Source organism: Emys orbicularis, chromosome 3, assembly GCF_028017835.1.
Source record: "Emys orbicularis isolate rEmyOrb1 chromosome 3, rEmyOrb1.hap1, whole genome shotgun sequence".
NCBI classification, from domain to species: Eukaryota; Metazoa; Chordata; order Testudines; family Emydidae; genus Emys; species Emys orbicularis.
In genome coordinates, this window is record NC_088685.1 from 144,252,525 (window position 1) to 144,269,066 (window position 16,542).

Below are 16,542 nucleotides of genomic sequence, written 5' to 3' on the forward strand. Positions count from 1 at the left end.
GATCTAGGCTCTATTTCCAGAGCTGACACGGGCATCCTATGTGATCTTGGACAACTCACTTAATCCCTTTAATATTTAGTTTCCCTGTCTGTAAAATGAGGATAAGGAGACTTATCTCTTGAGCATGTTATGGGGCTTAATACATCAATGTTCGTAAAGCATGCTGAGATCTTCAGATGAAAGGTGTGGTAACAATGGAAAATATTATTGTTTGCGGTGGAAACCCTGTATTTATTGTTTTCATTTAATGAGCTCCCTTTAATCTTTTTTTTTATTGCTGTTGCTAATTTCTAGATTTTGAGCCTGATTCTGATTTCATTTACCCCAGCGTAAATCAGGAGTAATTTCACTGAAGATAAGGAAGTTAGATTGGTATAAAACTGAAGTGAAATCAGGATCTACTCCTGAGTTTTTTTCAACGTGAAAAAGCTACCATTTTCTGCAAAGGCTAACTGCAGAATCACATCTCTTACCTGTGAAAGCAAATCGTTAAATGTCATGATATTTTCCCATAGCCTTAATCCCAGAAGCCTCTTCCCAAGCTCCCAGCTGCACACTACACACCCATTTAAGGTTGTTATACCCCTTTCAGAGGTAGGGTTCCTGTGCTGTGTACACAATAATACACAAGCTATGTCACCTTATATGGTAATGTCACCTCCTTGGATTTATATTGACTCCACCCAGCAATGCTATTCCTCCTGCTTGTTTTCTTCGTGACAAATGCATATTGGTCTAGAGCAGGGGTGGGCAAACTTTTTGGGCTGAGGGCCACATCTGGGTGGGGAAATTGTATGCAGGGCCGGGGCAGGGGGTTGGGGTGCGGGAGGGAGTGCAGGGTGCAGGAAGGGGCTCAGGGCAAGGGATTGGGGCAGAGGAGGGGTGTGGGCTGTATGAGGGGGCTCAGGGAAGGGGGTTGGGGTGCAGGAGAGGGCTCAGCAGGGGTGCAGGAGGGTTGCGGACTGCGGGATGGGGCTCAGGGCAGGGGTTTGGGTGCAGGAGGTGTGTGGGGTGTGGCAGAGGGCTCAGGGTAGGGGGTTGGGGTGCACAGGGTGCAGCAGGGAGCTCAGGGCAGGGAGTTGGGGTGCAGGAGGGGTGCGAGGTACAGGCAGGGGACTTAGGGCAGGGAGTTGGGGAGCGGGGTGCAGGAGGGGTTCAGACTCCGGCCCAGCGCCACTTACCTAAAGCAGCTCTGGGGTGGCAGCGGCGTGCACCGGGGCCATGTCAGGCTCCCTGCATGCCTGCCCTGGCCCCACGCTGCGCCGCTCCAGGAAGTGCTGCGGCCCCTGGGGGAGTGGGGGGCGGAGGGCTCTGCGTGCGCTGCCCTTGACGTGCCTACAGGTACCTCCCCCGAAACACCCATTGGCCACGGTTCCCCGTTCCCGGCCAATGGGAGCTGCGGGGGGCGGTGCCTGGAGGCAAGGGCAATGCACGGAGCCCTCTGCCCCCCCGCCCAGAGGCCACAGGAAAGTGGTGCTGGCTGCTTCTGAGACCGGGGCCAGCGGCGCCACGGGGGGCAATCCTGCGTGCTGGATCCAAAGCCCTGAGGGGCCGGATCCGGCCCAGGGGCTGTACTTTGCCCACCCCGGTCTAGAGCTTTGGCATTTTTTTTTCTCTCACTGAACTCCCAAATCTTTTCCCCGCTCAGTACCTTGAATCACCCACTTTATTTAGTGGATATTATTATCAGTTTTCATTCCCTGGCTCTGTGCATACTTTTCCACACTTATCTACGTTAAACTGCAATTTGTCACCTATTGCCGCTCAGCTTTAAATAATGTAAATCCTTCCTATCTGATTGCGCCGCTGCTCATTATTTACGGTGCCGCACCGTACAATGTCATGTGCAGACTTGGAACTCTTCCTTTGCGCGTAATCATGGAGATCATTTGTATAAATAATAAAAGGCCTAGGCTTCTTTGTCTTTCGTGCAATGCCTAAGCATTCTTTGTCTGGCTAACACTTACAATAAAAGTCAGCTCAAAGGCATGCTTAACAGTGACTTCAGAATTGTTTTTCTCATTCTTTACATTAAAATTCTCATTTGATTAAACAAGAAACAGAGCATCTTGTTAAATAGGAGCTCCTGGTCTCTGCCCTTGTACCTGATCATGTATAATGAGAAACCCTGAATGCCCCTCTATCTAGTTAGAGAATTAAGGTAAACTAGCTACTGAATGTACCAGGTCTGTTATAATATAATGCACCTATGTAATACTTGTTTGCTTCACAAAGAGGATACTGGCGTTTTTAGCAGTATGTTGAGTATGGAGCAATGTATCATCTTAAATACGCAGCAAGGAAGTTTGAGATGTTGTGTGAAATCCACCTGCTTCCTGCCCCGTATAGACACATTCACACCAGGGATGGAGAGCCCTGTGAAATCAGTGTGGTTCTGTTTTGCAGGAGGAACGGGTTTCCAGGAGGGAACCCTGAGTGCAGTAGAGCAGAGCTCCCTTAAGGCTTCCTGCACTGCAGCAGATTCATAGAATCATAGAAGATCAGGGTTGGAAGGGACCTCAGGAGGTATCTAGTCCAACCCCCCTGCTCAAAGCAGGACCAATCCCCAGACAGATTTTTACCCCAGTTCCCTAAATGGCCCCCTCAAGGATTGAAATCACAACCCTGGGTGTAGCAGGCCAATGCTCAAACCACTGAGCTATCCCTCCCCCCAGTGTTTCTGTGGGTGGTATAGCCATAGACTAGACAAAAGGGCCAGTGGACTCCTCACTTCCTGGATCCCCCAGTCATTGCCCTTCTCATGATGGGAACACATTGTGCCATGGGGGCTTCTGCGACTTTGAGGCTATGTGGTAAAGGCAAACCAGCCACTCCACTGCTACTCCAAATCCAGTGTCTTTGGGGACACATACCTCCCTGGTCTCTGCAGCTTTTCTTGGTGCACAGAATGCCCTTTCTGGGGTGTGCATGGAGGCAGCATTTGGTCTATGGTATGCATGGGAGGCTGGTACTCCTTCTGAGCTTTGTGTGTTTGCCATAAAGTATGAATACTGTTAGTCACCCGGATCCCCTTTAACGATTTGTTCTAAAAGGCTGAACGCTAATCAGAATGTGAGTATCCCTGTGGGAAATTGGGGAGAGGATTAAGGGGAACCGGGTTAGAGCTATGTTTGGGTTTGGGGAAAACTCCAGCCTAAAAGCCCATTAAAAGTGAAGCTGTGCATAAAGCCGGTCCATTTAGAAAGGGGAGGAAACCTGACCACAGGGAAAGTGGAGCCCTCGTTAGCATTCTTGAAATTCATGGCAGTCAAACATATTTTTTGTTACATTTTTAATCAGAGCTGAAGAATACATCCTGTACTGAAGGACAGAAGTGAGCAGAAATTTTCCCTATTCTCCTGGTATTCGTAACCCTGGAGTACTTTGTATGCAAAGCTTCCATTGACTTCATTGGTAGATGTCCTCTAAAAGATCCACATAATAGTTCTGGAGGAGACAAGTTTGACAGCTTGTTCAGGGATGTTTAGATTGCGCTGTTCTGGTTTGAGTCCATCTCTTATGGAAATGCTATGAAATGTCTGATTTAAAGAAATTGCCAGGAGAGGCTAGAATTCCATCTTCAACATACAATTTGGATTAAAATATTGCTGGGCCTTTTGCAAGTAGGCAGGTGTTGGGGGATAGGAGGGGAGAGGGAGCGCAAGGACCCAGGTCACTTTCTATCCCTGTACTCGGGGAAGCGTAGAGACTGCTCCCTCCATGCTCCTTTGGGAGGCAAAATTGCCCATAATGGTCAAGGAAGAACCAAAAGGATAGTGCAGAGTACATGATCCCCTGCGTGTTGGGGAACTCAGGGAGGGATTATGCCTTCTGGTGATGTGATCCAAATTCCTCTATCCCTAAAAAGAAAAGAACCATAAGGTTGCACTGTTCCTCATTAGGTTAACAAATGACCAGATGGCAATGCAACTTCTCATGTGACTTGGCAGGGACATATAAGCTGGTTTCAGGCAGTATGTGGTACTCAGCATTGTGTCTGTATCATACCAAATGATTACAGAATTTAAGGCTGCTCCTTATATGAACAAGATCCAACTGGCTTAGGCTTGGTCTTGTAACCTAAAAGAGTTTGTACCGTTGACCTCTTATATTCCCCTTCATATTTTTATGTTGTCCTTTCAGTTATATTAGTTACAGAAACAATAATGTGTAGATGGCTAGGTAGCTATAGGGAGTAAAATTGTTGCTGTACAACTCAAGATAGGTTATAATGTGTGAAATCTGCGCTGATGCAATTCATTTGAGTAACAGTGAGGAATTGGTTGCTAATTTGAAGGTGGAAGGCAATTTCAGTGAATGTGATTATGAAATTATAGATTTCATGATTCTAAGGAAAGAGTGATAGCAACAGAATAAGGATGATAGGCTTTGAAAACAGACTTCAACAAACTCTGAGAACTGGTAGGTAAGGTCCCATGGGAAGAAAATCTCAGGGGAAAAAAGAGTTCAGGAGGGTTGGCACTTTCTCAGAGACCATATTAAAAGTGCAACAGCAAACTATCCCAATGGAAGGAAAGACAGAAAGAATAGTAAGAGGTCAGTATGGCTCCATCAGGAACTCTTTAATGATCTGATAATGAAAAAGGAATCCTACAAAGAGTAGAAACATGGACAAATTGCTAAGGAGGAGTACAAAAGAATAGCACAAGCATGTAAGGACAAAACCGGAAGGGCTAACACACAAAATGAGTTACACCTAGAAAGGGATATAAAGGTAATAAGAAGAGGTTCTATAAATACATTAGAAGCAAGAGAAAGACAAAGTGTAGTTCCTCTACTTAGTGGGGAAGTAGAGCTAATAATGGATGTTATCAACAAGGCTGTGGTGTTTAATGTTAATTTTGCTTCAGTCTTCACTAAAAAGGTAATTTGTGACCAGATCCTTAACACAATTAATGTTATCAACAAGGGGGAAGGAGGAGCACAAGCCAAAATAAGGAAAGAACTGGTTAAAGACTATTTAGATAAGTTAGGTGTATTCAAGTCAGCAGGGCCAGATGAAATTCACCCTATGTTGCTTAAGGAACCAGCTGAAAAAAATCTTGTAACTGTTAGCAATCATCTTTAAGAACTCAGGGAGGATAGGTGAGGTCACAGAGGACTGCAGAAGGGCAAACATAGTACCTATCTTTAAAAAGGGGAACAAAGAGGACCTGGGGAGTGTTAGATCAGTCAGCCTAACTATGATACCCAGAAAGATTCTGGAACAAATGATTAAAAAATCAGTTTGTAAGCACCTAGAGGATAATAGGGTAATAAGTAACAATCAACATGATTTGTCAAGAACAAATCATGCCAGAACAACCTAATTTCATTCTTGTCAGGGTTACTGACCTAGTGTCTAGTGGACAAGCAGTAGATGTGATCGTGATGTTACACTCTATATTCTTTACGGAAATATGCTTATGATATGGCATAACTAGGATATATTTTATGCAATCTGGCTCATGTGAGGTATCACTGAAAAGGTTATGATCTACTGACTGTGTTTATCCAATTTGTATGCATGTATCATTTTTGTATCTGAAGCTAGGAATATTGACCATGTATCTGTATTTCAAATGTGCTACTTTGGATGACACCCACAACTAGCCCTTCACAATGAAAAGTCAGACAGGGCTGATGGCCCATCAGCAAAGACAATGGACTGTGAAAGAGCTTAGTCTTCCTGTGGACACTCCAGACAGCCTGCGAGTAATCGCTGCTACGACCCAGCAGAGACATGTGACTGAGTCACCCGTTACTGGACCGACCCCTTGGAATGGCAGTGTTCTTCTACTGGAAGACAAAGGGTTCCTGCCATACACAAAAGCTATATAAAACAGGGGAGTAACATCATCAAGTTTCTCCTCTGCCTCCCCTTCCAAAGAGACATTGGAAATGAGAACTGAACTGGGGGGAGAAGAGTTGAGCCCAAGCTGGAAGGGTATCTAGCCTGTGAGTAATAATACCTGAAGTTTCAAGGTGCAGGCCAGTGCAGCTGGCTTTCAAGAATATCTGTAATCTGCCTGAGACAACATTTAGGGTGAGAATTTACTATTTGTAGCCAATTTCTTTAGTGAATCAAGCTTAGTTTGTGTGCTTTGTTTTATTTGCTTAATAATCTGCTTTGTTCTGTTTGCTATCCCTTATAATCACTTAAAATCTGCCTTTTATAGTTAATAAATGTGTTTTGTTTATTATTAAACCCAGTTTGTGCAAATTCTAACTGGGGGGGGGGGGCAAGAAGGTGTGCATATCTCTCTTCACATTGAGGAAGAGGGTGAATTTTTATGAGCTTGCGCTGTGCAGATTTTTCTATACAGCACAAGACAATATACCTTTGGGTCTGCACTCCAAGGGAGGTGAGCACCAGAGTGCTTGGGCAAGTCCCTTAAACTGAGTCTTCCCAGAGCTAATCTCAGTGTCTGTGTCTTTCTGCAGCTGGGTGTGGCCCTGTCTATGTGTGTGCTAGAGGAGGTTTAAGAGCTTGGCTCAGCAAGACAGGTTAAAGGGGGCCCAGGCTGGCAGAACAAGTGGGCTCAGTGGTATCTCAGCACATCCAGTGGCACTTTGAAGGGGGCAACCTGTCACAGTGATATATTTTGATTTTTTAGTAAGGCTTTTTTGACACAGTTCTACATGACATTCCGATAAGCAAACTAGGAAAATGTGGTCTAGGTGAAATAACTATAAATTGGGTGCAAAACTGATTGATAGTCTGTATTCAAAGAGTACTTATCAATGGTTCACATTCAAACTGGAGGGATATATCTAGTGGAGTCCTGCAGGGATCTATCCTGGTTCCAGTACTAGTCAATATTTTCATTAATGACTTAGATAATGGAGTGGAGAGTATGCTTATAAAATATGCAGATAATACCAAACTGGGAGGGGTTGTTAGCATTTTGGAGGACAGGATTAGAATTCAAAAGGACCTTGATAAATTGGAGAACCAGTCTGATATCAACAAGAGGCTATTCAATAAAGTGCAAATTACAGCACTTAGGAAGGAAAAAGCAAATGCACAACTACAAAATGGGGAATAACTGGCTAGGTGGTAGTATTGCTGAAAAAGGTCTGGTGGTTGTGGTGGATAACAAATTGAATTTGAATCAACAATGTGATGCCAAAAAAAATAATGGGGGGGCTACTATCATTCTGGGCAGGTCATATGTAAGACATGGGAGGTAATTTCCCACTCTTCTCAGCACTGGTCAGGACTCAGCTGGAGTACTGTGTCCACATTTGGGCGCCACACTCTGAGAAAGATGTGGACAAATAGGAGAAAGTCCAGAGAAGAGCAACAAAAATGATAGAAGGTTTAGAAAGGAATGAGGAAAGGTTAAAAACTGGGCATATTTAATCTTGAGAAAAGAAGACTGAAGGGGAACCTGATAACAGTATTCAAATATGTTATGGCTTGTTATAAAGGGGACAAGGATCAATTGTTTTCCATGTCCACTGGAGGTAGGACAAGAAGTAATCAACTTAAGCTGCAGCAAGCAAGATTTAGGTTAGAACTTTCTAACTATAAGAATAGTAAGCATTGGAATAGGCTTCCAAGGGAGGTTGTGAAATTGCTGTCATTGGAGGTTTTTAAGAACAGGTTAGACACATACCTGTCAGGGATGGTCTAGGTATATATATATATATATGTGTGTGTATGTGTCAGTCAGTCTGTATCCCTATGTTCATCCTTTTTACAAAACGGTGATAAATTTTATACAAAGTATGCCTTGTGAGGTATCATTTGAAAACTTATAATTTCCTGATTATTATTGTCCTGGTAAAATATGTGTGGCAACATTGTATGTAAAGTTATAACATTCTACTGTACGACATTGCTGAGACATGTTCCAAGTTTAGAAAAGCAGGCACAAACCAGTTCCTCAGAGACAAAAGGAAACTGATGCCTCAGCCAGGTGTCAACAAAATCAAATGGACTGTCACCTGGTTAAGCGGTCATTCTTTGGCAGGAAAAGGGGTACATTTTGGAAAAGAAACAGCTGGAGGTTCCTGTACCCACAGACTTACTATCTCCTGAACCTCAAGCTGGAGATGTTTTTCAACGAAAAAGAGAACTATAAAAGAGGGGAACAGACACCCCCCCTCCCCCCAAAAAAGAGCTCTCCCTTCATCTTTACTGACAGCCTCGACAGCACTTGAAAGACAAAGGAAGCACCATTGGAATGGGGAGGGATCCTGGCAGAAAGGAATTCAGCCAGTAAGACTACTAGAACATGTGGTGAGAGAGACTTTTTTGCTTTGAATTAACTTAGCTTGCTAAATTAGGTGTTAGTTGTGTTTTACCTTGTATTTCTTTGTAACCAGTTCTGACTTTATGCCTCATTACTTGTAATCACTTAAAATCTATTTTCCGGAATTAATAAACTAGTTTTATTGTTTTATCTAAACCAGGGTGCTTGGATTGAAGTGTTTGGGAAACTCCATTTGAGATAACAGGATTTGTGCATATCATTTTCTATTAATAAAATCATGGACTTTATATTAGTTTGTGTTGTCCATGAGAGGACTGGGCAGTACAAGATGCACATTTCAGGGGGAAAGTCTGGGACTGGGAATTTGCTGGTGCTGCCTTGCAGTGTAATTCAATAGTAGCTGGCTATAGCACTCCTACAGTATAGCTGGGAGTAATTTCCATGCTGGAGGCTGAGTGTTGACCAGGAGTGGTTGCTCTCACCGCGAAGTAGTGTAAAATGCACCTCAGGTTGGAAAATTGAGAGGACAGAGCTGTTCAACAGTCCAGATTGTACCCTGGGTAATGTCACAATGTGGTTCTGCCTCAGCATGGGGGGATGGACTAGATCAGTGGTTCTGAAATTGTGGGTCGGGACCCCATTTTAAGGTCTGGCTTAGACTTTCTGGGGCCCAGGGCTGAAGGTGAAGCCTGGGGCCAAGCTGAAGCCCAAGCCCCACTGCCCTGGGCTGAAGTCCTTGGCTCAGGCTTCAGTCCCCATTCCTGGGGTTGGGTAGTAATTTTTGTTGTTAGCAGGTGGTCACAGTGCATTGAAGTTTGAGAACCCCTGGACTAGATGACCTCTTGAGGTTGCTTCCAGATTTACAATTGTATGATTCTATAATTTATTGCTGGAAGCACAAATCATCTTTACTGCTCTGCAGATTGGGGATGATGAGTCAATAGAGGAGATAAGTCTCCTTGTTGGTTTTACCAGCACAGAAGAAATGGAAGGGGTGCCTAGAAGAGAAGGAAACATAGAACCATAATGGAATAATATTTGAAAGACCTATCTGTTTTTTGGTGGCACTTCTGCTCATGCATGCATGCTTTAAAGTGGCTCTGGATTGAGATCTGTGTTTTCTGGAGTACACCATTGATTTTATCTCCCAGCTTTCAACTTTTTTACCATATTCTTTCCCCCATCCTTCTTCTTTCATAACTTTTTCCTTTTCTGTTGTCTGTGTGCTGACATTAGACCCCCTGGGACTGATTCTGATCTCACATACACTGGTGTAAATCAGGAGTTACTCTAATCAAGCCAATGGAGGCACGCTGGTGTAAAATGGGTGAGATCAGGATGAGGCCTTGTCTAGAGTTTTTTCAAAGTAGAGACATTGGCCCTTATTCGCCCCTCATTTGCACTGGTTTTATTCTGGTGTGACTCAAGTGGGGTTACAGGTGTGAAAGACAGAAGAATCAGTCCCCTTTTGTAATACACGTAGCATCAGATTGGCTCTGTACAAATAAAATAATAAGGAATAGTATGTGTTAGTTTGCTGCTGAGTTGCCATAACATTTTTTTATCTTTAACCGCTTTTGCCTTTTGAAAGGTGATAGAAATGGTGGTGTAATTTACAACTCCAGTGTAAATAGATAAGAAAATTGGACCAGTCTTCTGTTGCACAGTAGAAGTGGGGAAACCACAAAGGAACCATTTGTGGGTCCCCAATCTTGGGTGCAGCCAGGGACCAATTTGTCTCCCAATATAGTTTAGAGCAGCTTCAGGACTGCTCCTCAACCCAGGGGCCATTTGCCTCCTGGGACTCCAGGGCAACAAGGGTTTTGGTCTTGCCCCTCCCCATGCCCATACTTCTGGCCTGGCCTAGTGCTGGGGGCTGGGCTATGCCAGCTTTATGCCACTGAGCAGTGCTCCTTGTGTTGGTGGTATCCCTAGAGTCTGCTCTATAGCCCCCTTGTGCTGGCTACAGGGGAGTGCAGGATTTAGCCCAATGGATGTACGTGGCATACTGTAACTTGCACAGATCTGACATTTAGTGGGTATGCAAAATTCAGCACTTGCATAAGAGGAAGCCGTTCCCATCAGTTCCACTGGAGGTTGCACTCATGTCGAGTGTGAAATAGCTCCCTAGCAGAGTTGTGGATAGTGAAGGTGGAAATTAAACCAGATGTGTGGGTTTTATCTTACGTCTTCCTGTTAGCTGCTTATCCTGCTACGTCCTCTCTCCCGGTCTCTTGGAGTATGAGTTACAAACCCACGGAATCCCAAACTAATGTCAGTAGCAGAGCACTGCTTTGCCACTTGCACACAATGGCCTGATTCTCTTCTCACTCAAAGTAATGTAAATCAGCAGTGGCTCCACGGAATCCAGCAGAATTACACCACTGATGATAAAAGGCCCGAGAGGAGAAGTGGGCCCAATTACATTTTCTGAACAAGTTACACCTGACGTAACTTACCCCATGGTTTTTGTCACTGCTGAGTTTGGCCCAGAGATTTCCATTGCAGCTGCCTTCACTTACTCCAGGCTGCATTTGGTTGAATTTGGCCTGATCTCTTTATCTTGACCATCTAGATTTCATTTTAACCTTAACAATTATGTCTTCTGAGCTGGAAGAAAAGGATGTGAGGCTTCTTTAAACGGTGAAACTTACCAAAATGCTTCCAGATCATCTGGACAGTGTGGGAAAGCTTCTAGTTTTACATCCATCATGTGAAAAAAGTATATGTGCATAAGCAATGAGAAGTTATAGATTTTATTGTGCTGTAATGTTTTGTGGCTGGCTACAACAAAATATATCTGCTGCCATTATTTACAGCAGTAACGGTGAGAAATTACAAAGCCCACTCTTCATTAACCTCCAATAAGGCTGTTCCTGCAGCCAGTGATTGCCATTACATTGATGGAGTGCTAATATTGCTCAATAGCCCTGCTCTGCCTGTCTCTCCACTGAATACATCACAATCCCTGCCTCCCCTCACGCTACAGTGTACGTCCAACAGAAGGTGCTGAAATGATTGATGAATGAAGCAGCTCGTAAAGACAAGCACACCGCCCAAAGCAACAGCTGTCTAAGCCCTATCTGCTGAATAATTAGATAAATGAGCCTCAAACTAAATCTTACAGTCAGGGGTAGGAGGAAGCGAGAATATCCCCAATGGTGAAGCAGGTCTCTGAAGACTTGTGTTCCCTTATTCCAGCCTCGATTCCTGGTTATTAGTGTTTTATGCAGTTTACCTACCTCATGTTCCGTACTTCACTGCCAGGAATCCACAAGTCCCCGGCAGGCATTTGAGAGAGGGACAGGTCACTGGCTCAGTTTAGCTTTTTTTCCCCTTCCCCTGTGGACCTGACTGTTGTAGTTTCCAGCACTCACAGAAGCTTTGTCTTTCTGTGCAGATTGAGAACATAAGAAAAGGGCCATGGTGGGTCACCAAACGGGCTTACCAGAGGAAAAAACTTGCAGTTAACCAATTCTCTCCTCTTGGTTCAAGATCAACACGTTTTTGGGGCACAGTGCGAAAGCTGGGAAGTGAGGTTCTGTCAGCCTAAATGACAGTAGTGACCATTAACAAATCTGCATTTACTGACAGCTACTGTACAGTGGTAAAGAAATAACAAAATTATTTCCCTATGCATAAAATGACAGTGCTCTGACTGACACTACTGAGCAGGAACTGTGGGTAAATGGTGACTTTCTCATGCTGGTGACCAGTGTATATAAATACAGCCGTAAAAGTGGTGTTACAATTTAAAACAAGACCTGGTAATGAAAGCCTAAGCAGTATGGGCTTGATTCTGCTTTCGCTTACATCGATGTAGATCAAGAGTAACACCATTGAAGCCAATGACAGAGTGCAGAACTGGTGTAATAGCACAATAAAGGCCTATAGGCTGGACCCAAACCCCCTTGAAATCAATTAAAGGACTCCTACTAAATTCAGTGGGCTTCTATCAAGCCCTGTATGCACAATTGCGATCATTCGGCTTGGATCGTGCCCTATATGCTCAAGTTTGCAAGCACTGGTGCTGCTGCCCCTGGAGTGTGCAATATTAGGAGGCAAGGCTTATGTTTAGGCAAAGAAACTTCACAATACAGAAAAAGTGGGCCACATTCTGAACTCATACAAACCGATGTAAATCCAGAGTAAGTAGACTGAGTTAATCTGGATTGACATGGGTATGAGACCAAAATTTGACCCAGAACGTTTGTTTTATCAATAGCGTGTATTCCAAGAGCACGCTCTTGTGTCTCGCTTTTTTTTTTCTTCTGTTATATGGAAACAATCAGAAAGGTGTATTTGAAGCTTGACACTGCCAAGGACCTGAACAATTATTGGGACTCAAATAAGAACTTCAGCAGGCAGTCTGAGTGGTCCTGTAAATCACAAGTGGTATATCCTAAACCCTTTAATTACAGGGGATTAGTGGGGAAGTGTAGCAATGGACTAAGGGAATAATGACACACAGGAAGCGAAGCATAAAAACCCAATTTCCTGCCTTTAAGGAGAAAAATCTCAATTTATAGTTAATTTAAATTGCAAGGCAAAGCAAAAAAGTATTAAAGTTCTTAAACCCCACTGTTCAGCTGGCTTCAAATGAACTGCACTATATTCTCTCTTACCCAGAGCAGCAGCTGTGATCTTCAACCTGAAATTGAACTGAAAGTCTTTTAAGACCATTAGGTTCCTGGAGCTATCCCCATAGCTGAATGAATTACTGTTCTACCTTCTTTCATACTGCCTCCCTGGTGTAGTATATTGCATGGTCCTGCACTGGCTTTAAAACCATCACCCCTACCTGTTCATAAATTGCATGTGAACTGGGAGTTCAATGGGCCATGTGGCTCCATCAGTTCTGCCTGATGTAGTCAATTCGATTTACTATTGTCATAACCAGAGTTGGAGAATTTTCTTGTGTGACATCTTCACCATTAAGTTACATAGATAATAATTAGAATATGTAATAATAATTTGCACTTCAATAGCACCTTCCATCTGAGAATCCTTAAAGCACTTGACCAATGTGATTGAATGTAGCCATACAACTTTCCTGTGAGGGAGGTGGTAATTTTACCCATTTTACAGATTGGGAAATGAAGCACAGATCAAGGGGCTCCTGTCTATGGTCACATTGCATGTCTTTGGCAAATCCGGAGATAGAGCCCATATCTCCTGGCTCTCACTCATTTATGCCTTAACCTCAAACCGTTTGCTCCAAATACTAATATCCCTTGGACCTGGATATGATGTAATGTTTTACTGTGCTTAGCATATAGTACCAGGATTACATGTGTGAATCTAAATATCAATATCCCCATTTTGCAGGCCACCTTTACTGTATCTTATACCTTTTCTGTTTGTACCTTCTTCAAGTATACCCAATGGCAGCTCTCTTTAGACTGTAAATTATACTTATTTTGCACACCTAGGGCTGAATTCTTCTTCCAATTAAAGCAGGAATAACTCAAATTGAAGTCAAGGGAGTTACAATGGGATGAAACTGGTGTAATTGAGAGCAGAGTCAGGCTCCTACAAAATGCTAAATCAGTGGTAACCCTTTGTTACTACTCTCACTCACTTTTCACCTCAGTTATACACCGTGTTTAATTTACAGCACTATTTTTGTTCACATTCATTTTGTCCAAGAGATTTCCATGACAGTTGCATTTCTTTTTCCAGGTCTAGATTTGCCCCATAATGCATTCATGTCTAATAAAAACCTGCCTATGTTCTATTAGTTTTTTTTCAGAGAAGACAGTGCTTTTAGAGAGGTCTCCAAAAGAGTCATTCCAACTTGGTGACTGAAACTGTGGTGTCCCCTTAAAATATCTGCTAAAAGCCACACTAAGTGACATTGTAGATTAATGGTCGAAGGGACAGCTCCCATATTTAATAATTAAAGGAATTTTTACTTTTGGAAACTAATATAAATATTACCTTTCCATACTGTGTATACTATTTGGAAGAAAACTGTTTAAATTCATATGGAAAATAATGATGTGAAGTTGATCCACTTTTTCATAGTCTTAGACAATTTTTAAACACCTCCTCTTTGCCATTTCATCATACAAGAAAGGTCAGCTAAGACATTTTGGGTCTAATTAGTTCTTACAGCAGTTTTGACCCACTCCAGTTGACATTAGTGGAGCTGCTTCTGATTTTCAGTCACGTGAGATCAGAATCTGGCAGTCCTTGCATCTGGTTTATAGTGGGCATCTACTAAGTTGACAAGGGCACAAGGCAGTCCAGTGATTTGCCTACGGTCATTACACCGTCATGAGTGTCTCTCTTAACTGAGGTTACAATCCAGAATGCTCTGGTCAACATAATCATTCTTCACTTGGACCAATAGAAAATTCTCAGTCTCTTCTTCAAAACAAATGAAAGACCAATGCTCTGGAAATATCAATGTACATTGCAACATAGTGTCGTCATCTCACCTCACAGGTACAGAATAAAGCTCACATATACCAGAAGACTAGGAACTAGTAAGCAAATAATTTATGCTATCTATCTTTGGGGTCACTCCTGATGAACTCGTGATGGCGATTTATTCAGCATATTTGCCACTAATGATAGTAAATTTTATAATTTCAGCTACACTGGCTTTTTACGCCAGTGAGAGAGAAACCTGGCTCCTGAAACCTCTGCCATCCTAAGAGCAGAAACATTTGCTGGAGAATAGAACGGTCAGTTATGTTAATTCAGCAATGAGACAAAATGGGCCTAATTCTGATTTCACTTATACAGGTGTAAATCAGGAGTAACTCCACTGCAGCTAAGGGAGTTACACTGGTGTAAAACCGATGTAATTGAGATTAGAATCAGTCCTGGGGTGTATTCAGTCAGTTCTGCTCCCTGCATGAAGTGATCAGGAGTTTGCAGGATGTGGGTTGATAGCACTCAAATACACCACCTGAACACACAGAAAAAATAGATTTTAAAAGCGCATCAGGCAGTTTATTTTTATTTACAGTGTTATGTCAGTTTGATTTCCAGCAGATCAATCTCATGCTCCAAATGTTGGCATCCGTTTAAAAATATAGGACACTGCAGAGAAAGCAAACAGGGAGCAAGATGCAAGCAGGAAAACCGTTAAAGGTTTATATTTGCTCTTTTGTTTTCTTGCCCTGCTAGGGACTTCTTGCTGTGCTCCCTCCCTACCCCATTGACTTGACTGGTGATCTCTCCCTGAACTGCCTGGAGAATTGCATCTGCAATAAATTAATTATATTGAGCCAAATTCAGCCCTAGAGCTCCAGTGGGTGTAACTCCCACTTTCTTCAATGGTAGCTGCGCCTAGCTACGGCCGAGCTGAATAGAATGCCTTTAACACAATATGGAAAGTGGGAAGGCATAACAAAAACGGCTTCTTAAATTAGGGATTGGGGAGGAAGGTTAAACAAACAGTGAGGCTGAATAAATGAGACCAGAACCTTCTGCACTCCAGCAATGTTTCTCTGCTTTACCTTAATTGGTAGTGGAACACAGAAGAGAAAGCCTGTGTACAGTCTTAACCAGACTCCCTGTCTAATGATCAAATTGTTTTCTCACGATAAGAGATTTAGGGCCAAATCACCTCTTTTAGGCATGGGTGTACGCAGAAGGGAACACACAAATACTGAATGGACTATGTTGATGCCTGGTGTAATTCCACTGTCAGTGGAGTTATAGCAAGGATGAATTTGTCCCAGTGAGTTTGAACTCACCAAGCTTCTGATTTAATCTCCTCTCAGTTTGGAGGGCTAGTGCCACCGTGAAGGGGGATCCCCATCCACAAGGAGTGCCATCCCAAATGGGGAGAGGAGCATTTGGCATTGGGTCCATTCCCCTCTTGTGCACACAGACTATATTCAGACGGTAATTTGCATGAAATTGCTCCGTTTGCATTGCAAAGAGAAAGAAACTGTAATTTGCCTCAAAATTTGGAAATAGTCTTCTCTTGAGGCATACATGCCACTTCCATAATGTTAACAGTAGTTATGCTTTCACGCTATGATGAGGACACCACTTAATGCACTGCCACTTGCCCAAACTTGTGTGTTTGATACGACTGACATATTTCAGAAGCTTTTAACCATTAGGTTCTGTCTGGTTGTCGTCTTGAAGTCAGTCTGCTTCTGGACAAAACAACACAGCTGTGACTTGAAAGGAAATACACAGGAGTTGACAAAGATGGGGAATGTATCCTACAAAGTTCAAAAAGTCATGTGCCAAATAATAGTAAAATTACTGAAGGGACCAAAGCTGTGTTGAATTATCAGTGGTTTTGCTTATGTGTAAATTGCTTACAAGTTTGGTTAAGGATACTGTATAA

At 43.1% G+C, this 16,542-nt stretch overlaps 1 protein-coding gene across 1 annotated transcript in view; it reads left to right on the plus strand.

The window, feature by feature from the left end:
* The window catches only part of KIF26B (kinesin family member 26B), a 424,817-nt gene that overhangs the window by 315,765 nt on the left and 92,510 nt on the right, over positions 1–16,542 (plus strand). The window lies entirely within an intron of this gene.